This window comes from Zalophus californianus, chromosome 10 (genome assembly GCF_009762305.2).
Source record: "Zalophus californianus isolate mZalCal1 chromosome 10, mZalCal1.pri.v2, whole genome shotgun sequence".
NCBI classification, from domain to species: domain Eukaryota; kingdom Metazoa; phylum Chordata; class Mammalia; order Carnivora; family Otariidae; genus Zalophus; species Zalophus californianus.
The window spans coordinates 83,036,197-83,060,555 of NC_045604.1; the positions used below are offsets into that span (position 1 = coordinate 83,036,197).

A 24,359-nucleotide genomic window follows, 5' to 3' on the forward strand; every position below is an offset into this window, starting at 1 on the left:
CAACGGAGAAGTGGAAAGGGCCAGAAAGAGGTGGAGAAATCGAAATCTACTGTAACACTATTTGCGGGATGAGGTAGATGAGTTTCCTTAACACTGAAAACCTCTGGGATTTCATTTGCCCTAAGCCCAGTTTTTATTCTCTGCAAGAAGTCATCATCACATGCCTTTCCTGCTTCTTAGAGAGAGGTTGCCCCAGAGACGGGGGGTGTATGGGGGGGGGTGATGAAACAGCTCTCCGAGTTACTTCTGCATCGCTCTGGATCTTTTTTTTTGGGGGGGTGGTGGATTTTATACAGCGAGTCAAATATCTGTAGCTACAGAACTGAAACTTTTTAAAAAAATGTTCTGAACAGGAGTCATTTGCATTTCCAACTGTCACAGTGATGATGTTGGGTCTTGGATTTAGAATACAATCATAACTTTTTAAAGTTCCCATACCTAGGAAACCCAGAGAGCGATCAGCCTAACATTGGGAAAACATATCAGTCAAATTGATTTTTGGAAATGACAGAGATTTGCAAAATTAGGGAGTCGAGTCACACACACACTGGGGAAACAAAGCTGCTGGGTTTAGAGTTAGTTGTCACATGTCGTGGAGTAGAGTATGAAAATGGCAGAAAATAATTGAGGGGTTTTACATGGAAATCTAGAGAAAGGGAAGAGTGAGACAATGGGGAAAGGAAGAAGGGCTAGCACAAAGGGTGATGGTGTAGGGGAGTGGTCTTGAGCAGGATGTAGCAGTTTGTAGCACACAGGCGAAATCTAGCTCTCTCCTTATTTTTGTAAATAAAGTTTTATTGGAACACAGCCGCCCCCACTTGTTTACATGCAGTTGATGACTGCTTTTACTCTGCACTGGCAGAATTGACTAGTTACAACAAAGACCACATGAACTACAAAGCCTAAAATATTTATTAGAACTGGCCTTTTCTAGAAGTAGGGTTGTTGTTGGGTGTGTGTGTGTGTGTGTGTGTGTGTGTGTGTGTTTTGGTCCCCTGTTATGGTTTATCATCTACAGTCCCTAATAGTGGTGCCTACTAAGAATCCCTATTCCATCACTTACCTGCTAAGTGACCTTAGATTGTCACTTCATGTCTCTGAGGCTATTTCTTTGTATAATGCTCATTGTATCACCGGGATGATGAAACAGAGTACCCCAAAACTGAGCCATATAAAACAGGAAGTGGTTATGCTATTTATTATTGCTTGCAGGTCTTTGGGTCAGCTAGAGGCTCTGTGGTCTCAGCAGTGACTCCTCTGATCTTGGCTGGCTCTCACGTCTGGGGCTCCATTTGGCTCTAGGCTGCTGTAGGATTGTCTCAGCTGGGACATGTAGACTTCCCTCGAATGTTCTCTTATCCCCCAGTAGATGAGCCTGGGCTTGTCCACATGGCAATAACAGGGTTCTGAGAGAGAACGCACACGCGCAAGTCTTCCTGAAGCCAAACAGACTGAAGCAGGGTGATTTCCATTACGTTCTCTTGACCAAAGCAAGTTCTCCAGGCAGGCCATGTTCCAGATGTGGGGAAATAGACTCCACCTCTTGATGGGAGGAGATGCGAAGTCACACCGCCAAGGTCATGGATACCACAGACCATTCATTGCTTGGTATTTTCAGTGTATTCAGTCTACTGTACTCAGAATAAGCCAGACTCTAACAGGAACAAAGACTCACACATAACACTTGACACGCAGGCACATAAGAAATCCCCACTGATAACACGAGTGAGGCTACATTCCTAGGGTTGCTCTCCCAGGCTTCTGCTGGTGATTGGTTTATCTTGTGGCCTCTCTGCTCGGGCAGGTCACCGTTCTTATATTGGGGAAGGACAGGTAACTGTTACATGTCCCTTGTCGAGTAAGCGTGCTTAATATAGTACGTGGCACATATTAAACTCACTGTTGGCCTTTGTAACTAAGTGACTGATAAAAGTAAGCTCTTTTTTATTATTTCCACTCCCAGGCAGAAGGACCAGTCTCTGCATTCCAGACAGACTTGGGGTTTGTGTCCCAATTTTTTTTTTTTTAATGAGAGAGAGAGAGAGAGAGAGAGTACATGAGAGGGGGGAGGGTCAGAGGGAGAAGCAGGCTCCTCGCCGAGCAGGGAGCCCGATGCGGGACTCGATCCCGGGACTCCAGGATCATGACCTGAGCCAAAGGCAGCCGCCCAACCAACTGAGCCACCCAGGCGCCCCCCTATTTTTTTTCTTCAGATAGTGTCTCTCTCTGTCTCTCTCTCTTTCTCTCCCCTCCCTCTTTCCTTCCCTCCATCCATCTTTCTCCCTCCCCTTTACCCTTCATCTCTTCCTCATTTGACTTCTCTCTTGGGAACATTTAGCAGAGATCCCAGAGTCCAGCACAGTGGGCCCTTAATACAAAGTGACATCTGCCCGGAGTCTAGGGCCCTGGGAGCGTCCCCAGAAGCAAGCTCTTGGCTGCAGAAGCGTCAAGCAGAATCCTCAGAATGGCTAAATTGCAGCCTGACAGTGTAGATCAGGAAGGGTCACTGTGCAAGGTGCCTGCCGGATTGGGGCGGGGAGACAGAGCCCCCGCAGTAGCTGCTGCCAGGACTGGACAATTGTTGCACCGTGGAGAGTTGCCTTCCATGAGCCCAGAATCTTTCTGAGCCTGTGATGAGGTGGTCACAGCCCCTGGGGATGGAAAGGGTCTGTTCTGGAAGCATCTGTTCCCGGCCAGCACACCTTTACTGAGCTTTTGCCCACCCAGGGATACGGACGGAGCATTTTCTGAGCAGCCTTGGATGGGGTTGAATCTAGCATTGGCTTAAAAAAGAGGGAAATGATGCCTGAGGTGGGTGATGGAACATCTGTAGTAATTTAAAACCAGATCCAAGTCAGACCTGGGTTGGGATTTCAGTTCTGCCATTTATTAGCTGGGTACAGTGCTTTTATGTACAGTTGTTCAGGATGTGCACAGCACAAAGGAGTAGGTGGGAGCTAAAATTCACCTGGCACTCTAGTCATCAAGACGTGCACCTAAACTCTGCAATTGCCCAGAGTAAGGGGCAATTCTTTTTTGTAATTCTCACAAAGTGAGCGGAGGCCTGGTCTGGGTGGCACTAGGAAGGTTCAGCCTCTCTGAACGTCAGTTTTCTCACCTATAAAACAGAGATAAGGATAGTACCAGAATCGTAAGTTTGTTTATAACACAAAGTATTTGTAGAATGCTTAGAATAATATAAAGTTCCAATAAACAATGGTTACACAATGATCTGGGTTCAAATCCCACTGTGCCAATTCCTAGCTGTAAAACCTTGGGCAGCTTAAACCCTCTCTGCCTCAGTTTATTCATCTTTAAAAATTGGGACAGCGGTGATGATGACACCTTCCCATGGGGTCATTGTGAGGATCAAATGAGTTAATGTATGTAAGGCGCTGATTGAGGTAGCACATAAATATTAGCCTTTATCTAAGTCAGCTTTTTTAAGGGTGGGAAGAGAGAATGTTAAGCAGGCTCCATGCCCAGCACAGAACTGGACGTGGTGCTCGATCTCACGACCCTGAGATCCTGACCTGAACCGAAACCAAGAGTCCGACGCTTAACCGACTGAGCCACCCAGGCGCCCCTATCTAAGCCAGTTATAGTGTTGGGACGACCAAGGATCCGTGTGGGTGACGAGTCCACCTAGGCAAGAGAATCTGCCATGAGGATGCTCAGGGTGGATGGTTTGGGATGGCAAGGAAGAGCAGCTTATACCAGGCTGATGGGCATCTGCCCTGCTTGACCAAGACCCTGAAGAGATTCTCTGACTTGATTCATTTTATCTAACTCCTTCCTGATGATCTAGCCAGTACCTGCCTACTCTCCCACCCACTACTGCCGACTGGTAATCCACTCTCTGTCCACCCGTTCAAGGAAGTGTGGTGGGGAGGGGGTTTGCTTTATGGGCTGAAACGATTCTGGCTCAAATCCCCAGTGCCCCTGATTGCTGGCTCTTGTCACCTTGGGCAAGTTTTTTAGTCATTTTAAACCTCAGTTTCTTCATCTGTAGAATGGAAATAATAAGAGATCCTAGGTCATAGGTTTATTGTGAGGGTTAAGGGAGATGATGGTAATTAAGTACTTAGCACACCTGGAGGGCACATGCGCTCAGCTCCAGACATTAGCTGCTGCTGATGGTGGTGTTGGAATAACCCGTATGTGTGTGCACACACGTATGTACACTCACACACGCCGGGTTTGGAGCTAGACCCTTGGGGGTTATAAACCTGAATAAGTCGTCCTCCAAAGGACGTGGAGGTGATACACACGCTACCAAGTAAGCCAAGTGCAGTGTGCAAAGTTCTGTCGTGAACATAGGAACAGAGCCCTGTAGGGAGAGAGGAGGAGGAACACAGCATAAAACAGAAGGAAGCAGAAAGCAAGAGCCCTGTGAGTGCTGGCTTGCAGGCAAATGGCAGCACGGCCGAGGCGGCGGTGGCAATGAGAACTTGCAGGCGTTCCCGCGGACTTTGCAGCCAGGCCTCTGTGCTCCTCCCCGGGTCTGGGCAGGACCTCGCAGCTGCCCATTCTAGCAGGTGGGCCCCTCCTACCCTGAGCCTATCAGATGACAGGGTCAGAAAGTATCAGAGCCCCCCTCCCCCCCCCCGATCTGGTGGGAAATGCCAAAGTCATTAATCCTGCCACCGAGTCACCAGAAGGATGCCGCCAGGGACCTCCTGACAGCAGATGAGTGCCCCCCCCCCCCTCCAGCGCAGCTACCTAAGGCTTCTGGGGCGCTTCCAATTAATAAGCTCTAGCCCGGTACTTGAGACTCATTAGAATTGTGATTTAGGCCCATTTACTGGTGTGAGATCACAATGGGGTGCTGGGTGATTATGGTCACCCAAGCTTGCAGCCAAAGACCATTAAATACATGCCTGTCACTTCCTGTCTTGTGCCTGTCCCCAGCCTGTCCCCGGCAACACTTCAGAGAGGGGGGGAGAGGCCGGAGCCGTGCCGGGGTGATGGGTTCTGACCATCGTGGGCTTGGTGAGGGCTGCCTCCACCTCTGTCCCCCACCCCTCCTTTATCTGCCATGGCAGCAGGCGGTGAGCACCAGGTCCCAGCCCCAGGGACCTTTCTGCCACATCAGGCTGCTCATCATGGCTCTTTGCTCAAAAAGCCTGCAGTGGCTTCCCAGAGCACTTAGAATGAGTGTCCTTTCCTCACCAAGGACAACAAGGCCCGTCCCCATCAGACCCCCACCTTCCTGTGCTGTCACACCTCAGACCCTATCGCACCACCCACATAGCCCAAGCTCACTTGGGCCCCGGGAACTTTGCTATATACCATTCCTCCTACCTGGTGCTGCTCACCCCAGATCTTGTGTCGGCGCCTTCTTGTCATCGGGCCACAGCCTGAATGTCCCCTCCTAGAGCCGTCTTCCCTGACCCCCATCTGAAATGCCACTCACCACCTCTCTCCAGCTTTGTTCTTCTTTAAAGGACTCAGCCCCAAATCATGGCATATTTTACAACTTTTGGTGGCTCTGTTTTCTCTTTGCCTGAGGATGTAAGTTCCGTGAACCTCCTTAGTTCTCTGGTTTGCACCTAGAACAATGGATGTTGCCTAGAAGGTGCTTGAGTATTGGTGAGATGAATGAATGAATAAGAAGGTATAGTAAGGGACAGAACCATAGTAATGACAAGCCGTAATAGTCACTGCTCTCCGAGTGCATGCTGTGAGCCTGTCACTATGCCAGGCACTTTACCTACACTTTCTCATTCGATCTTCACAAAAAGCCTGTTGAGGCAGGTGCTGGTTCGTCCCATTTTATAGAGGCAGAAACTGAGGCGTACAGATGCTAGATGTCACTTGCCCAAGGTCACCGAGCTGGTGAGGGGCGATGCTGTGCTTCAGTTCGGGTCCTACGCCTCCTCTGGTGGAATAGTGAAGACAAGGGGTCATTCCCTCTGTGCTCCCTGTCTGACTTTAGGGCTGGGGGTGGCTGATGGAGGAGGGGTACGGGGGGGGGTATCTTTTTGCTGTCAGCAGAATTGCAGCGATGTCCTGAAGGAAAATGGGAAGTTGGTGAGACCCTGTCTGAGACTCATAGTTCGTTGTTGTCAAATGGAAATATTGATGGAAAAAATAGCGTCCACAGATAGCACTGGGAAACCACATATCCATGTGGTGGTGCTGATGCGGCTGTGTGTCCAACTCGAGACACACGAAGGATCCGGGAACAGGCCACATGACAGGACTCCAGAGTGTTCTTGCTGCGTTTTGTCAAGAAGATGGGCTGTGATTGCTTCGCACGTCCCAAGTAGCAAAGCAGTTTTGAGCCATTTGTATATTTTCAAATTGGAGCTTTTTTTTTTCCCCCAAAGGCAAAATTTGAAATTCCACTGAATACTGCTGAGTAGCAAGGACACCGATACGGGCTTTCGGAGGCTCTAGAATGTCAACTGAGACTCTGGCTGTCACGGCAAACCAGAAGAGTGAGCGTGTGTGTGCATGTGTGCGTGCGTGCATATGGCCTGGACCACAAGGTACTTGGCATCTTTCTTGATACTCTGCACACTTCTTCTGTGATGTGATGGGACAGCCCAGCCGGTTTCCTTTTGTGTCTTTCTGAGTCACTGTGACCGCCACCGGCCTTCGGAGTTTAAGCTCCTGACAGATATTAAAGAACAATTCACTTATTACAGCTAAACAGAAAAGCATATGGAAAAAGCAAACTGCATTAGCATCTGCTGCATGGGTTCCATCTGCTCCCGTTGGCTTGGCTTTGCCTCCAGACGTGCCAGCCTGTCCGTTTTCCAGGGCCAGTCCCTCTCCTTCCTTCCAAGCGAGGACAGGATGTGCCCATTCATTCTGATTCACTCAGGCAGGACCGGGCACTTCTGAGGTGTTTGAGAAACGTAGAGAAATGCACGAAACGTGGGAAGTTTGGAGGTGGTGGGCTCTGGAGTTCACACTCGGGCTCTGCTGCCTGCTGGCTGTGTGGCCGTGGGCAGGTGGCTTAGCCTTTCTGTGCCTCGGTTTCCTTGTCTTGTGCAATGTTGGGGAAGCGATGGCAGTTAGCTCCATCTCAGGACCCGTGTGAGAGTAAAATGTGAAAATGCAGGTAAAATGTTAAAATCCCTGGCAACGGTGGCCTACAGTGAGTGTGCAGTAGATACTAATTCTTGCTTTCCTGAAGAATATTCCCGGCCGCCCCCACCTGGCCTGTTACTCATCCTGTATCCTCCAGCCTTGCAGCTTGAATTTAAAATGACTCCTTGGACACCACGTACAGCGAGGTCTCCCAGCCTTCTGGAAGTCCCCATGTTTACACCCTTGAAGACCCAGCACCCCCCCCCGCCCCCCCGTCCCTCTGTACCAAGAAGGAAACTCCCGGTGTATCATTTCATGGTGGGACAGAGGTGCCCGGGCCCCTCCCGGAACTGGGCCAGCTCGGGGCCAGCCGGCCTCGTCCGCCTTCTAACTGCAGCCGCCGCCTCTTCCCACCTGAGCTGATTTTTGCCTCCAGCTAGCAAGACAAACCAAATGTTGTTATTTTAGTATCTGGTAGCCTGTCGGAAATAATTTCTAAAAATGTTTTCCCTCTCTCTCTCCCCGCCTGGCTCCCTGAAGCAGCCACATCTGTGCAGCAATTAGGACACGACAGCTGGTAGCCCCCCCCCCCCCCCCCCCCGCCACCAGGGGAATGGGCTGCGGTGCCCTGGGGTCAAGTGCTGCTTACTGGCTGGAGCGCAGGGGCTTAGGCAAGTCGGTATGCCTCCGGTGCCTCAGTTTCCCCATCTGTGAAACGGGAATGCTCACGGTGTTCGCCTCCAGGGGCTGTCGTGAGGTTTTTGTGAGTGCATCCCTGCAAGGTGCTTAGAACTGTTCCTGGCGTACGGTCCGGGGAAATGGAAGGTGAAGTCACACGAAGAGCTCGGGCCATGAAGGTAGCCCACCTGGGGAGGAGGAGTAGATGTAGCCCGTCCTGGTTTCATTCAGACCCCAGGGGTCAGCCTGTCTCCAGCCCCTGGGTCTCTGTCCTCTTGCTGCCCTTCTGTCCGTCTATCTCCTGCCTCCCTCTCATCCCACTGTCCTGCATCGTTCTGTGATCAAAAGGCTGCCTGTGGCCTGGGACATTTATAAAGTTCTGAAGATCTGAGGCGGTAAAATTTAGTGGGGTTTTTTTTTATTGTTTTCTAAAACGGATCTAAATATCTTCCTAATATCGATGATATTAGGGGTGACGTACCTCCACCCCTCTCCTGGGAGACTGGGAGGAGGGGTAGGGGTTTCACTCCCCTTTCTTGCTCTGTAATCCCAGGCTTGGCCTGAGACTTCTGGGAACCCAGAGCATCCGGTGATAAGGAACCAGAGGGACGGACTAGCCCTGTGTTTTTCCAAGAGGGCTGTGTGGCCCACTGTGGCACCCACGATGATTTAGGGGCACTCTGCGGACATTAAATAACCTTGGACTCTCCAGGGAGAATGTTAGTGCCCTGTCATGCTCCTCAGTCTCTCCGATTACACTAGGGAGAATGTCTCAGCTTGGTGCTACTGCGTCGTTAACACCTTACACACCCCTTCCTTTGTACCACAGGCCATGTGCCCTGGGCTCATAGCCTTAGGCAGGCAGTTTGATCTGGCTGGGCTGGAATAACATCATGTTTTTTTTCTTGGGTCCAGATTTTAGAATGCATGGCAGTCAACTTTTTTTTTTCCCCACATTATAAGTGTAGACATTTAAATGGTAGCCAATTAAAATTACTAAGTAAATGGCAAAATGGCAAAAGCATGAGGAAGTATTGCCCTACTGCAACACGCCCAGTTTGAGGACGGTGAACGGGGTCCAGAGAGTGCCTAGTGGGGTAGGGCTGGAAGCTGCAGCTCCCATACCTGCCTCCTGTTACATTCCTTCGACCAAGGCTCCACGGGGTGCTGCAGGCTGGTGTCTGGGCCTGGCTGACCCTGGTTCGGGTCACATCTCTGGCTACACATTGGAATCACTTGGGGAGCTTCGAAAAAACCCAGTTCCCAGGCCCCAGCCTATAGTATCTCCGTGGTTGCAACCCGGGCATCAGCTTTTTTAAAACTTCCAAGTGATTCGAACAGGCAAGCGAAGTTGAGAGCCCGTAGGTCCAAAGCTGCTCGCCCATTCTCACTGCATCCTGTCATCTGAGGGAAGAAGAATCGAGAAAAGCAGAAATGAAGGGGAGAGTAGGAGGGGCAGAAATGTTAATAAAATATTGCGTGAAACCAGCAAATTGCAATGGGGATATGTACAGTGTGGTGCCATTTTGTCAGCCTTATAAACACACAAAGCAACACTCTATATTATAGTCTGTGGACACATCCATATTTACTAGAGATGTAAACGCATACCTGTGAAGGATAGACGTGACCTCTGGGTTGTTGAGAAATGGGAGTTGAGCGGTGGGAAGTACGTCAACCATATCTATAAAGTTTTATCTCTTTGAAGAATTGAATAAGCATGGCAGCATTGGTACCTGGGGGTGTTCTATTATTGTTCTGTATTTTCGGCATGTTTTGAAATAATGTCGTAAGTCAAGGGGATATTAGTTTTTATATTTGTTTGATAAGCATCGATATTAGGAAGATATTTAGATCCGTTTTAGAAAACAATAAAAAAAAAAACCCCACTAAATTTTACCGCCTCAGATCTTCAGAACTTTATAAATGTCCCAGGCCACAGGCAGCCTTTTGATCACAGAACGATGCAGGACAGTGGGATGAGAGGGAGGCAGGAGATAGACGGACAGAAGGGCAGCAAGAGGACAGAGACCCAGGGGCTGGAGACAGGCTGACCCCTGGGGTCTGAATGAAACCAAGGTCCCCAATAATATGCAAGGCCCTGCCCGGCAAAGGTGGGTTGCCATCTACTTGATTTCTTCCAAGACCTCCAGGACCCAGTTGTTTAGTAACTGTGTCTAGTAGCCACAGACACGTAGAATCTTGGCCTCAAGTGATGATTAACAAAGGAAGGGGGAGGTGGAGGAGGCCCAGCCTGAACCTCATGATCTTCTTCGGCTGTCCTACCAGAACCTTCAGTAGCTTGAAGATGGATGGAACCAGACACTGTCATGAAATTGACCCCCTCAGCCTATTCTCCGCACACAGAGCCAGCCCAGGGTGGGTCTGAAATTTCAGGCTTCGATGCCCGCAGAGAAACTGCTAGCCCCCTTTTCTTAGGTGTTGTACCCCTAACCAGAGGCAGCTCAGTGCCAGTCTATGGCTTGAGGGGGCTGTTTTGGTTCAGGAGTAGGTATGAGCTTGAGCTCCCGAGTCGGGCACTGTGGTTTAAATCCCCAGTCTCTGTGGTCTTGAGCAAGTGTCTTGACCTCTCTGAGCTTCAGTTTACTCATCTGTCAGAAAAGATACCCTAGTGCCAGTAGGAATACCGTCAACAGCTCTGATTTGTGTTCTAGGCGCTGTCCCCAGCATAACTGATCTGCTCCTCATACCAATCCTATGACTGGTTTATAGGTTATAGCCAGGAGGCCTGCCTGAGGTTGCAGAGCATTTAAAAGGCACTGGGACCCAGGTGGTCCACCTCAGTGCTCACGCCCCTGCCCACTGACACACACTGCTTCTTCATAGGGCTGTTAGGAGCGTCAAGTATAGGCAAATGCATAGAAAATGCTGGCCCAGCAACAACGATGGCAGGTGCATTGGGGAGCGGAGGACTGTATCATAAAATCCTGAACACCCAGTGTCAGCTGGGATTTTCCTGGTCTTGACTTTAGGCGTGTGGATGCCACGGATGCATTCCTGTCCTCTTCCTGAGGCCCCGCCCCGAGGGGAACGCTCACGGTCCATCCTCCCTGCTCTTCCGAGTTCGAACACTGCCGACATGAGGCTGGCAAGTTCCAAGCACAAGCTTTGGAATCAGAGAGACCTGGGCTCAGTCCGAGCCCTGTCCCTTCCCACCCATGTGATGCTGGGTGAGTCACATAACCTCATCTGCCAATCTCAGTTTACTCTTGCATCAAGGGAGGGTGAGAATACCCCCCATGTCAAAGATAAAGGTGAAGGTTCACCGAGGGAGTAAACAATAGGTGCTCTCCCATGTAGCAGACGTTCAGAATTACAGGCGGTGGAAGGGATCGTAAAGCTCGAAGAGGAAGCGGTGCTGCTTTGTTGGGGGAGCCTGCAGGGACTTGGACGTCTGCATTGCGTAGTCAGCCTGGGAGTCCCTGTCTTGCTGACTTCTCTCTTAAGTGAGAAATCCTAACGGGAACACCGCCTCAAGGGAAAAGAAGGTGACCTGCCCTGGGGTGGTAAGGCAGCCAGGAGACCCGATGAGCCCCGGGAAGGCCCCCAGGAGCTGAGGACTCTCAGAGACGTGTCCTGTCCAGAGAGAAAGCAGCCTGCCTTGACAGCCTCGTTACGGCGAGCCACATGCATGCTGAAGGTTCCCAGAAAGAGCCATCTAGTGGCCTGAACAACTGTGGTCCTGCGGGTCTCCGCGAACTACTTTGGCTGCGTTTGTTTCTTGAGCTGTTTGAGGATGAAGAGGAGCGAGGTCAAGCCAGGGCTGGTCGTGCCGGGAGATGTGGCCCCGCTCAGCCCCTCGGATGAGGAACTTGTCCAATATCAAATCTTCTGCCCGGCCTGGGTGGCACGTGTCACTTCCCAGAACGGGAGGGGCAAGAAGGAGCAGAAACAACCCTTTCGCCTGTCACCCATGCCCCCTGGCCCCTCTCGCTTTCTCAGCTCTGGGGCCGCACAGGCCTGGCTCCTCAACTGGCTAAGATGACCTCTCCGAGCCTCAGGCCTCTCATCTTTAAAATGGGTGGATAAAAACAGGTAAGCGATGCTCAGCATTGCATCCATGGCGCATCCTCTACTTAGTCTGTTTTTATCTTTTTATTGAGTTGGTAAACTGGTCGTCTGTCTCCTTTTACTAAAATGTGAGCTCTCTGAGAGCAGGCATCTGGCTTAGTCCTAGACCCAGTCCCGCTGCTGCTTAGGACAGTGACCAGCACATGCACAGTACTCAGCGCACTTGAATTCGTGCGTGAAAGGTCACCGCAGGCAGAGGTCTGGATGAACTAACAGCCACCTTACGTTGACTCCTCGCCTCTGTGCCCTGAATTGTGCTGTTGGCCTGGTGAAGTCAACACGTCTTCTCATCAGCCCTGCGAGGTTTGGGTACGATTGTACCCATGTCACCTGCGAATGAACCGAGGCTCAGAGAGGTTAACTAACTTTCCCGAGGTCACACAGGTAGCCGGCAGCAGAGCCAGGTTTCCAGTCCAGAGGAGCATCTCGGAGCGTGCCTTTGAGACGCACTCCGTTGCCGAGTGCCCGGCTTGTCTGAGTGGCCGTGACTGCCCGTTGCCGCCTCGCTCGGCACAGGTTGAGGAATGCACGTCAGACCCGCTGCACATGAAGAAAGTGGCCAGAACTTTCCTTTTGGGTAATGGCAGTACACGCTAAAGTTGGTTGTGATGAGGTTTTGCATCCCCCCTCCGAAGCTTGGTAGAGACCGAGTGGCCGAGAAGGGCGCATCCCATCCCACGGACAACAGCGACCCTGAGTCTGGAAGGCAGCAATCATTTCTCAACAGGATGGACGTTGCTGTCACTTCTTCCTCCTGGCCCTGCAGTAGAGACGCCATTGGCCATGCCATGCCAAGCTCACGTGTAAACAGGACGCGCCGATGGGGCGCCCGCCGTTGGCAGGGAGGAGGACCGCGGAGAGAGCGGCAGCCTTCTTCGGGAACTTGGCCAGTGAAAACTTGCTCGGGAGCCCCTGTCCCTGGCAGCGTGGGCCAAGGCAAACACATGCTCATAAAGGAGATTTAGGGGGTGGTAGCCGCATATTCATTTGTACCTCTGCATAGTAAAAGTAATTTATTGGCAGCTGCCTGGGAAGCTCAGTTCTGAAGTCACATGGTTGGTAATATTAGGCACCTTTCCCTTTCTCTCTCTCTCTCTCCCCACCCCAAGGGGCTCGGGCTTTCGGACAATATAAATTAATTGGGTTTGTCTACGTCTGGATGCATACATATTTATTTATTTACAGGCGTTTCTCTCTCTTTATATCGCTGGCTCCGTGAGCATTTACGCTTCTCCAGAGAGTCTGCAGTAATGAGCTTACAAGTGTGTCATTCATTACGCACTCGTGGTGGGGTGTGGGGTTGGGGAGGGGAGGCCCGGCAGATGGAAAGGATGGGCTTGAAAGCTGGATGTCTTTGATCAACAGGAGGCCCATTTGTCTCCTTAAGGGCCCCTTTCCTAGAGGACCTGGGTTGGAGAACGTTAAGAGGGTGACGGCCGGAACCCGGAGGCAGGAGAAGTAAAGAAGGGGTGTGGGAGAATAAAACCACGGTGAAGAGCGGGGCAGGGCTTTGGGGGTGGGTACAGAGCTGGGGTTAGTCTCAAGTGACTGAGACCGAGACCGTGAGGTGGGAGGACTCTCATCCACAGACCTAAGTTGTTCAAGCAACCCTCTTCCCGCTGACACACCCCTCCTCAAGGAGTTCAGCCCGCTTAGGGATGGAGTGCTTTCTTCCAGGGTCTTTGGTGGAGGTGGTGTCGCCCCCTAGGAGTCGTTTTGGAGATTGTGGGGTGCTCTGAAGGGCTGGTCTTTAATGCCCCTGGCAAGCAGTGGGGTGGGCTTCATAGCCATGCCGTGTGATGAGGGGCCTGTTACTTAATGGCATTTACCAACTAGTTCTCGGGGATATTTTTCCCCAGCTTCACTGAAGTGTAATTGAGAGACAAAATTATACTTAACGTAAAGTATTTATCGTGATGGTTTGCTAGAAGTCTACTTTGTAAAAGGTTCCCCCACCCCTTCCCCGTCGGATTGGTTAGCACGTCACTCTGAGATTTTTCAGGATAATCTGTGTCGAGTGTTTAGCACCGTCTTCAGGATAAATGTTAGCAACGATGGTTTGTTATTACTAAGTTTGTGGTTTGCTGGTCTGTCCTGCCCTTGGTTTCTTCGCCTGCCTCATGGACGTGCTCTTTCTTCTCTAGATTGGTCTGGAAAATTGCTTTCTCTGGGGAAGTCTTCTCTCCTCTCCTTGGAGCCCAGTCCTCGATGAAACCCAAACCATTCCACACATCACTTCTCGTCGCGCACTGAAATAATGGATGTTTGTGCCCACTTCCCTATCCCGTGCCTGAACTCGCACCGACAGCGGGAAGCATGTTTTAATTCGCCACCTTGTCCTTTGCCTCCGCCATGCTTGGCAGGGAGTAGGCACCCAATTAAAGTTTGTGGAATGACTAAACCAGCGATTCTCAACCATACCAGACCCAGACCCCCTTCATGCCATGCATCTTTTAAAATATTCCTTTTATCTATCCTGAAATAAAATCCCTTACCTGTAACCTGCTTACACGCACAGCTCTAAATCAGATCACTATACTGCCCTCGTAAAAACAGAAAGAATATATAAAAGTAATTTATAGTAAAGATCATCTATATTTCGTTCTGTAAATGATCAGGTGTACAACAGCACTGGACTGGGACTTCTCAAACTTTCACGTGCCGGTGAATCACCCCGAGGAACTTGTTAAAATGCATATTCTCATCCCATTGGCGCAGGCAGGAGCCTGAGATCCTGCATTTCTAACAAGCTCTCAGGGTCTGCTGATGTTACCGGCTGATGGGTCCCCCTTTGAGTGACAAGGGGCTAGAAGTCACATGAAGAAGTCAGGGACCCTGTGTCAAATCACTGAGAATTCACTAATTACAGATGTAGGGGGATAGTAGGTATGTGGGTTGGTGACTCATCGCCACAGCTTATGTGGATGCTGATGATGGGAGTCCCTGAAATTGTGATCAGACTCTGAGTGACGTAAAAATTTCCCCTTGAATTAAACGGTATTTACTTTCCTAGAAAATTCGGTTCCATTAAAATCACTCCAGCTGACTCTGTGTCTTATGTCAATGTGACTTAGGTTCCTGGCACCAGCAATTAAAAATGAGTTATTCACCCACCTGACACCTTAGAGACGTGACCTGTGGGATACAGGACATTTTTTATCACTCAGCAAAGCTGCTACTTCTCCTGACCACCTCCCACCCTTCCCCCTCCCGAGCACCTTTGCTTAGTTAATCAGGCCCTTCTCTGGCTGTCCCTTTTCTTCCTGGCTGAGTTCTCCTGTTCTGACTGCTTTGTCTGGTCACGCGGTGCTGTTCCCGGATGGGGACAGGGTTCGAGGAGGCGGGGGGGGAGGCCTGCTAGCGTCGGCCTCTGGAGCCCATGCCCCCAGAGCCGGACTGTTCCACAAGGGGTGCTTTTGCCCCCGAGGGCACATTGGCAATGTTTAGAGACGTGATTTGGTTTTCACGAGGAGTCTTAGTGGCCCCTCGTGGGTAGAAGTCATAGATGCAGCTAAATATCCCGCCGTGCAAAGGACAGCCAGCGCAACAGAGAGTCAGCCCACCCAAGCATTAGCACTTTCATTGCTGGGGGAGCTGTTGTAGAGGAGTCCAGAAGGCTTTGTGACTGAAGCGAGGTTGCATTGCTCATTCCCTCTCTCTCTTTCTCATCTTCTTATTTGTCTCTCCATCTTTGGGTACTGGGGCCTTCAGTGTGAAGGGATGGCATGTTGCAATGGCAGGCAGGCTATATGCAAACAGTATTTCAGAAGGGGCCGACCTCAGAGATAAGGCCTCCCCATAAAGACCCCTTCTGTGTGCTGGGCATTTTGTTCCAAAACAGTGGTGGTAGTTATCCTTTCTCGAAAGCTCTTTCCCCCTCTCCCTCTGCCTTTGCATCTGACCTGCCAACTTCATTGTCTCTGGAATCTAACTCCACCTCCCACACTCCAGATGACCTTGGGCAAGCCTGGCCTGGCCTCAGTTTGCTCATTTGAAGCAGTGCCCACTTTTTTGCAAAGGCCGGATTTCAGCTTCGCGGGCCAATTCCACCTCCGTGTCAGAGACTCCTCTCCTCAACGGTGTGGCCGTGTTCCAATAGAGCTTCATTGGGTGGCCGTTGGCCAACCCCTGCCCTACGTGTTGAGGCTGTTTGGAGGGATGGATAAGCCATCCCCAGGGAAGTGCATGGTGGGGGGCCCGGCGCCTGACCCCACGTCACCAGGGTCAGCTTACCTTTGTTCTGTTCTCGAGCTCCCACTTTCTCTTGCACTTGCTTGCCTCCTTTTGCTCTGGTCCTGCTCTGCCGCCTCCATTACTGCTTCCTCCTTCGGCTCTCTGCACACGTCTGTCTCTCACACTGTCCGACGTGGAAACAGCCAGAAGACGCAGGTGTAGATGTGCCCCTGCCACCACCCACCTGCCCGCAGTCCTGGGGCACTGAGCATTTGTTACCACCTGACTGTCCCCGTCACATCACCTGGTGAGACTAGAAGGAGCTCGTGGGCCAAGCCTGTGTCAGGCTCTGAGCGTGCTTCCACTGGCCTCCCGTGCTTAGGCCCTGAGGACGAGGTACTGCGTGTGGAGTGGAGGGCCAGGCCATGTTGTTTAGGCCAGTTCCAAGCTAGACAAAGCCAAGAGGACCGACTTTAATGGTCGTACACATTTGCAGTAGGGGAAGGAGGCAAGTGCAAACCAGATTCCCCTTCCAGTGACAGATGACCGGGCGTTTTCAGGAGAAAATGAGGGAGTAGGGAGGGGATCACAGGGGCTCCGTGGAGTCAGGGGAGGGGAAAATGGCAGAGAGCAAGAAGCATCTGGGGTTGCTAACTGGCATGTGTCCATAACCTCCCATGGAGGCCAGGACACAGGGGCCTGTCTTCAGGGGTTGGCTGGAACAAACTGAATTCCTCAGGCAACCCTGAGTTTCCTCGGGTAGGCACTATGGCGGGGCGGGGCGGGGCCTAGTATCAGCCTCAGAATGTAGCCTCGAGCTGTCAGAGACTGCCCAAGTGTTTGTTCCAGGCTTTACAGGCCAAGGTTGAGGCCTAGTTGAGAAAGGGCTCCCAGGAGCCCGGCTAGAATTTGGTCAAGGGGAATCAGCAGGTCACTCTCCCTCCCAGAGGCGTCCCCGGGGGCTCAGGGATCTGGGCTCCTGCTGTTCCTTCTCTCCCTATAAAAGTAGTTATCAGCACCCTGTTTCCTCTTGACCTAGATTTCTATCTTGTGTGTATTTACCGTGTGTGTAAATAAAGTATAAATCCAAAGCCTTGGCCTATAGTGAAACACCGCAACTGAAAAAAATCCTGAACCTATTTCAGGAATGAGAAAATATTGAAGATTACAAGTATGTACTATGCCAGCATTCTTAAACTCGTTGGTCTCAGGACCCCCGAATATTTTCAAACATTGTAGACTCCCAAAAAGCTGTTGTTTTTTTCGCTTTCATGTGTGTATATATGTATCTATACATACATCTATGTATCATATCAATTATCATATCAACACATATCGATCATAACATCTATGTATCATATCAACACATATCAATCATATATCAATATATCCTATTATTTACTACATATTGACATTTAAGGTACTCTTAAGATGTTTATTAATTGAAAATAACAATGCTCACCCATTACATTTCTGCACAAGTCCACAGTCGTATGAAAAATACGTATGTTTCCCACAACAAAAACAAACTTTGTGAAAAGAGTCATTGTTCTACAGATTTGCAAATCGTTGTGCTATCCAGCTTAATGGAGACAGCTGGATTCTCACATTCGCTCCTGCTTTCAATCTGCTGTGATTTCACACCTCGTGTGGTCTCTGGAAAATTCCACCCTGTGCTTGTGAGGGAAGGAGAGAAAAAAGGAACAGGACCTCTTTGTCTTTTGATAGCAATCATGACCCGAAGATCCCGCTGCCCCCCGCCACAGCGTCTCAGGGACCTACAGGAATCCCCAGACCATGCTCCGAGAACCGCCACACTAGACCAATTGCAAGACGTAACTCCGTTTTAATAAATTATAGCTAACGTTGACCAAGTTCTCAGCATTTTGCTAAATGCTTGGCATGGATTAATTCTTTTAACTCTCAGAGAAGCCCCCACGAGGGAAGTGCTAGGTATTATGCCCATTTTACAGAGAGGGAAACTGAGGGTCACAGAGTTAGGTGTTGTGCCCAGGGCCGCCCACTGAGCAAGTGTTGGGAGGCCAGAGGCGAACGCATTACGCCTCGCCTCCCCTCCCCTCCCCTCCCTGCTTTTACAAAACACTTAGGGCCTGCTCATCAAATGACATCGAGGAGCCAGCTAAAAATGTCACCATGCTCCAAGTTACTGAGTGCTGAATATCTATCAAGCACCATGCTAAATGTTCTTTCGTTAAATAGAATTAAATATAAGTGTGCCCTCTTATTTAATCTCTACCTCGCCTTTGCAAAGTAGGTCCTCTTACCCCCTTTTTTGTAAATGAGAAAGTTGAGGCTCTGAGAGTTCATCTTTCCCTCTGGGGTCACGGGTTCAGAGGCTGGATTCCAAGCCAGGGCCTTCCTTCCTTACCCCCTGCTGTTTCCTGTTACCATAACTAAGTCTGCTAAATTGCACCAAGCTTATTATTCAGAGTTCTATTTAAGAAGGGCCCGCCCAAGCCCAGCATGGCCCACGGGCTTTAAGTGCTGGCCAGCCCAGCCACGTTTTGTGCATGCCAATGAGCTGGGCCAGGGGCCTGGGTTAGGTCTATTTGCATTGGCAGCCTGGGGAATTGCATATTCTTATAGGGCGCAGTCATGCACACTGCCCCTCCATTGCTCCTCTGTCCTGGCATTGAGGTCCTTTTGGAAACAGGTGCAGGCTTCCACCCCAGTGTCCCTCCCAGGGCTCTTGGTCACCCTGGTGACTGGAATGAAGCCTCAGACACTGAGTTCAACAGCAAACCACCACTCGTCTGGCTGAGCAGCTCCGTGGCACAAAAGGAAGCCGTAAACTGGTTGTGATGAGCAAGCGGGTGGGACAGCTCGCCTGGCCAGGGTTTCCCTTTGGCATCATCCTTCTTCCTCATGGCTGCCGAGAGGCTGTGTGGTGTGGGTGGGCATGGCCACTGGACCCAGACTCCCTGGGTTCAAGTCCTGGCTCCTCCCCTTCTTAGATCTGGATTCAAACACCTCACATCCCTGATCCTTAGTGCTCCCCTCCAAAACATGGGGAGAAAAAAATGGAGCATCTTCTTCATAGGGTCATCACGAGGATTCCACAGATTAGTAGGTCCGGGGTGGGGGGCTTAGGATGGAGTGTGGGACGGTTAAGCACTGTACTTGTGTTTTCTAATAGATGCATGTTTCTTCAGCCACCACCACACACACACCCCCGCCCCTGCCGTGTGTCCAGCACTGTGTTCTGTGCTTCGTCAGTTCGGTTCCTGGGAGGTAGGTGCCAGCCTCAGAGCCCCCAGTTGGTTGAGGAAGCTAAGGCACAGAGAGATGAAATGATGTGTCCTGGGTCCAAGAGCTGCTGGAGATAATGATGAAAGGATGGGTCATGGAGGAGACGTGATGCCCCCAGGAGTGTCGTGTCCATCTATTCCTCCCTCCCCGGTCTCTTAGGGTCCATCAGATTATTTCCCAATGAGCTGGAATGGCAGAACTTTGTTAGTCAATCATGTTGATTAATGCCTAATTCAGAGAATGTTTAGTAACATGCTTACAGGACCTGTCATTTTACAGAAGAGAAAATTGGACAATCTCCAAAGCAAGACAAGTACCCAGGTCTTCTCCCTCCTTGTCTAGTCTTTTTACACACACACACACACACACACACACACACACACACACACACACACACGAAGAGATGTTTATCAATGAGTCCATAATTTAAAAAAACACAGCCACCCACTTCCACCTCTCCAAACCAGGACCAGGGGACCCGGATTCAGTCGATGGGGTGAGGAGAGACTCCCCCTGAAATCTGAATGTTGGAGAACCAGGGAGGGGCAGAGGCAGACCCAGGTTTGTCTCCAAAAAGCAGCCGGGGTCACGTACCCTGCTTCTCAGAGCCATATTGTGTTTCGCATATTTCTACCTGATTGAAATTGGCTCTAAACGTGCCCAAGGTTGAATGGGAATGGAGGACATTAGTGCATTTAATTATTTCTCTAGAATAAAGATGGATCCTAGCAGCAGCTTAGAGGTAAGGCAGCAGCAGAGCAATTAGAGTTTTGGAGCTCTCAAGCAAACATTTGAATGTACAATCATTGTAATAAGTACATTAAAATAAAATAAGTCAAAGGGTTGCATTTACATAAATAACTCAAGGTGAGGGTGTTGGATTGGTTAAGAATCAAGGGGACACAGATAGTCGATCATAATGAGGAAATAATAACCAGCCTGTCCTCCAGGCAGAGGCCATCAGGGGCGGGATGGTTGAGACCCAGGGTTAATTGGTAGCAAACCTAATCTGGATCCAGTGGTTATTCTTCTTCCTGCTTTGGGTGGCAGACACATTCTGGGGAAGTCTGACATGTATTCATCCTCACTAAAATACCCATGAGGTAAGTATTACCATTGTTCCCATTTTCCAGATAAGGTGACTGAGGCACAGGGGTTGGGGGGGGGTTGGAGGCACTTCATTTCTAGCAGCATGACCTTGGTCAGGTCATTTAACTTCCCTGTGCCTTTGTTTCCTCCCCTTAAATAGGACTACTGCTGCCTGCTTCCTTGGGTGTCTGAGAGGATTAAGGACACAAGGCGTATGAAGGGCCAGAGTGGGGGGGAGGGGTACGTGGGTGCTGAGGACATGATGCTTATCTTGCATGTATTTGCCTGGAAACCTCCCAAGGTTGGTTTTCATAGGGAAGGCAACCTGGATTTGGATTTCTGGGTCTTGATTCTCCAGAACAAGAAGAGCAGAGACCTAGTTACCTTTGGTGTGCAGGTGAAGAGTTACCAGGAAGGTGAAGGGATATCTCATGTCCATCAAGGGATGGATGGATAAAGAAAATGTGGTACATGCAAACAGTGGAATATTATTCAGCCTTGAAAAAAAAAGAAGGAAATTGTGCCATATGCAACAGCATGAATAGACCTGGAAGACCGTGTGCAAGATGAAATAAGCGAGTCATAGAAAAGCAAATACCGCATGAGCCCACTTCTGTGAGACAGCTAAATTGGTCCCACTCAGAGACTCTGTAAAACGGTGGTTGTCAGGGGCTGAGGGAGGAGGAAGTAGAGAATTGCTAATCAAGCAGCATAAAGTCTCAATGATACAAGATGAATACATTCTGGAGATGTTCTGTACAACGTCACACCTGCAGGTAGCAATACAGCATCGTGCACCCAAAAATTTGTTAGGAGGGTAGGTCTCATGTTAAGCGTTCTTACCGCAATAAAATAAAATTTACCAAAGAAAGAACAGGGGCGCCTGGGTGGCTCCGTCGTTTGAACGTCTGCCTTCAGCCCAGGTCATGATCTCAGGGTCCTGGGATCGAGCCCTGCATCAGCCTCCCTGCTCAGCGGGGAGTCAGCTTCTTCCTCTCCCTCTGCTCCTCTCCCCTGCTTGTGCGCACTTTCTCAAAGAAATAAAGAAAACAGAGTGGGGACACGCTGAGGGAGAATTCATCAACTACTCTAGGAAACAGAGTTGACTCAGTGAGCCAGGGGGTTCTGGGCCTCTGAAAGATGTGTGGTTCTTGCTGACTGTGCCCCTCACTGACTTTTCTGGAAGCTGTCTAATATCTGTGAACTCTTCATTCCAGAAGACAAATCTTTCCCTTCCCTCTCACACTGGAATCTTTTGATTTCTCTTGGCAGCTGTGGAGCGTCTGGGGCCGGGCGGAAGGCCACGGGGCCACACTGAGCTAATCATCCCCATTGTGGGGGCCTCTCTGAGTAGACGATGCATATTCATCAAGAGTTATATTAGAATTGATGGTGCCGCCTGGTCCTGATATCACAGATTAACCAGAGGAATCGGCCGCTCTCTGATGGTCAGATTAGCGTCATTGATTGCCGTGTTTCCTGTGTCTGGCTTTGCTTGGAGATGTTCTGCCAGAAAGTGGTAGAGAACGTGAGCTTTTGAAATTGGCGGTTTAGGGAGGTTTTCTGCTCAGGTCCAGATTTGCGATCCTCCGTTAATGAGGAGAGAGAGCAACCCAAGAATAATACTTGGGCTGTGTCTGATGAGAGAGGATGCAGATGACTGCAAGGACAGAGACTCCTCCTCTTACTCTGTGCCTTCATGTTAACTCCTAGCTTAGGGATGGAATTTAAATTCATATTTTTGGACATTGGTACTCATCCAGCTGATTCTGTGTCAGAAGCCAAAAAACAAAGCAAAACCAAAAAACACCATCCAAAAATTGGCTCCTGTGTCTGAGGACAGCCAGGAGGAAGAAAGGCGATCAGGTGGGCTCCTGTATCAGTCAGGATGAGCTAGACTGTGCTGCAGTAACAGAGATCCCCGCATGTCAGTGATGGAAAGCATAAGAGGTTTATTTCTGCCCCTCGGGAGTTGGTCTCCGCTCTGCGCTAGCCTCACTCAGGGATGCAGGACCTTGAGCGTCGGGAGTGTGGTTGGATGCTATGGAGGAAAGGGCAATGCGGCAAATTGTGCCTTGGTTCTGATCACTGGTCTTGGCTGCAGCAAGTTGCTTGGCTGTGCCTAATTTGTGGGGTATGGGAAATACAGCCCTGTCATGTGCCTAGATGAAAAAGAACTAGAATATTTGTCAAGAGCCTTATGGAAAACCAGCCCCCCCCCCCATATCCACTTCCATCTCAACCTAGGCTAATATGAGCAAAGAGGGAGATACCCCTCGCACCCCCTCCCCCAGTAGAGAAGGGATCACTAAATGCTCCTCAGTTTACCTCTCAGCCAAATAGAAGAGGCAGTTTTAGAATCGGGTACAAGTTCACCATGTCCCCCCAGATGACTTGGGGCAAGTTCCCAAACATCCTCGAGCTTTCCCCGCCTCTTTTGTGGGTGGGAGAATAGTAGGAGCTGCCTTGCAAGTTATTTTTGAAGCATGAAGGAGATAGCACATGCCAGGGCTTAGTTTGGTCCCTGGCATCTGATGTGTGCTCAGGAATGTTAGAGCGACAAGCCTGGGCTTCTCTTTCTGTTAAAGGGCAAGGAGAATACCTCCTTATGGGGTGATTGTATCCAGCGAGTGATACCTGGGGGTCACTTCGTATACGGTGCCTGGCTGGTGGCCAGTGCCCAGAAAAATGCAGCTGAGAAGCTGCTTAGGATTCTTTAAGTGCCTCTGGACAGAAAGAAGGGGAAAGGTGAACATCGTGGGGGGGGGGTCAGTTAGGTGACAGGAGCAGGAACAGCAGGGGTGATTTTTTGCAAGATGTGTGGGGAGGTAAGAAAGCCTGGAGCCAGGTGTCAGAACTGACAGGTTCCCCCTCACAGACCAGGTTATATAATATCTGCCCTGTGTGTCACCAGCCGCTGTGCTGTGTGTGACCCAGTACCGACTCCCCTCTCCCTTAGTAGCTTTCCTCCTCTCTACGCCACTACCTCCTAGCTCCGACCACCTAGAGCCCTTGGTGCCTTGTGGCCCTACTTACTGTCCCGCTTTCTGTGACTCCTTGCCACCTGATGGGCCACTGGCCAGACTTGAGACATGGAGGTGACGTGGCTCTTCCAGATCCACGTAGCTGGGCTGGAGTGGTTGGGAAGGGAGCCAGATCTTGTGGTACAAAGCCAGGCGGTGGTGCTTACAGGGACAGAGGGATGGGGGTCAGAGGGGCTCTGTAGCTTCTTGGAAGTGGGTAGCGGCCCTGGTCACCCAGGCTGTGGGTGTGCAGCCCCATCCCAGCTTCACCGCCAACCAGCTGAGTTACCTCGGGCAAGTCGTGAAGAGTCCGTTCCCTCGCGTGCAAAATGAGCACGAGAGCAATGTCCAACTTACAGAGTGGCCGTGAGGAATGTTAAGAGTCAGTTTTCCCTTCTTAAGGCCTCTCTGTGTAGGAGAAGAGGGTGCTCAGTGCTCGGGAGATGGAGCAAGGGCGAGAAGGAGGCAGCCCATCGATATGGTTTCTTCTCCAGGCCATCATGGGGCCAAATGGGGACCCTGGGAACACGGGCAACTAAACCAAGCCCAGGGGGTGGGAACCGAGAAACTCCTACTCCTCAAGAGCTGGTGTCGGCACACTTTTTCTTAAAGGGGTAAACAGAACTCTTTAGGCAGGCCAGGTGGAGAATATTGCCATGCTCATTCCTGCTATCATAGTGGGAAGGTAGCCACAGACAGCATGTAAACAAACAGGTGCAGCTGTTTTTCAATAAAACTTTATTTACAAAAGCAGATGATGCACAGGATTTGGGCCACGGGGGCCACCGCTGGCCAAGCTGCTAGAGTCCGAGCCCTGGGGCGTGCCGGCTGCCCTGTCTGCCCCTGTCTCTGCTGTTCCGTCCTCTCCCCTGGGCACTGTTTCAGGCACATTTAAGACAACCAAAGGGGTGATCTTCCCTCAAATTGCTACTCATGGCCCTTGTGTTTCTGTAGCAACGAGGGTAGATTTATGGAGCCAGTTAGCGTTCTCTG

At 50.5% G+C, this 24,359-nt stretch overlaps 1 protein-coding gene across 1 annotated transcript in view; it reads left to right on the plus strand.

Annotated features, from left to right (window-relative positions):
* XYLT1 (xylosyltransferase 1) overlaps positions 1 to 24,359 on the plus strand; it is a 290,901-nt gene that overhangs the window by 140,211 nt on the left and 126,331 nt on the right. The gene's annotated exons all lie outside the window — the stretch shown is intronic.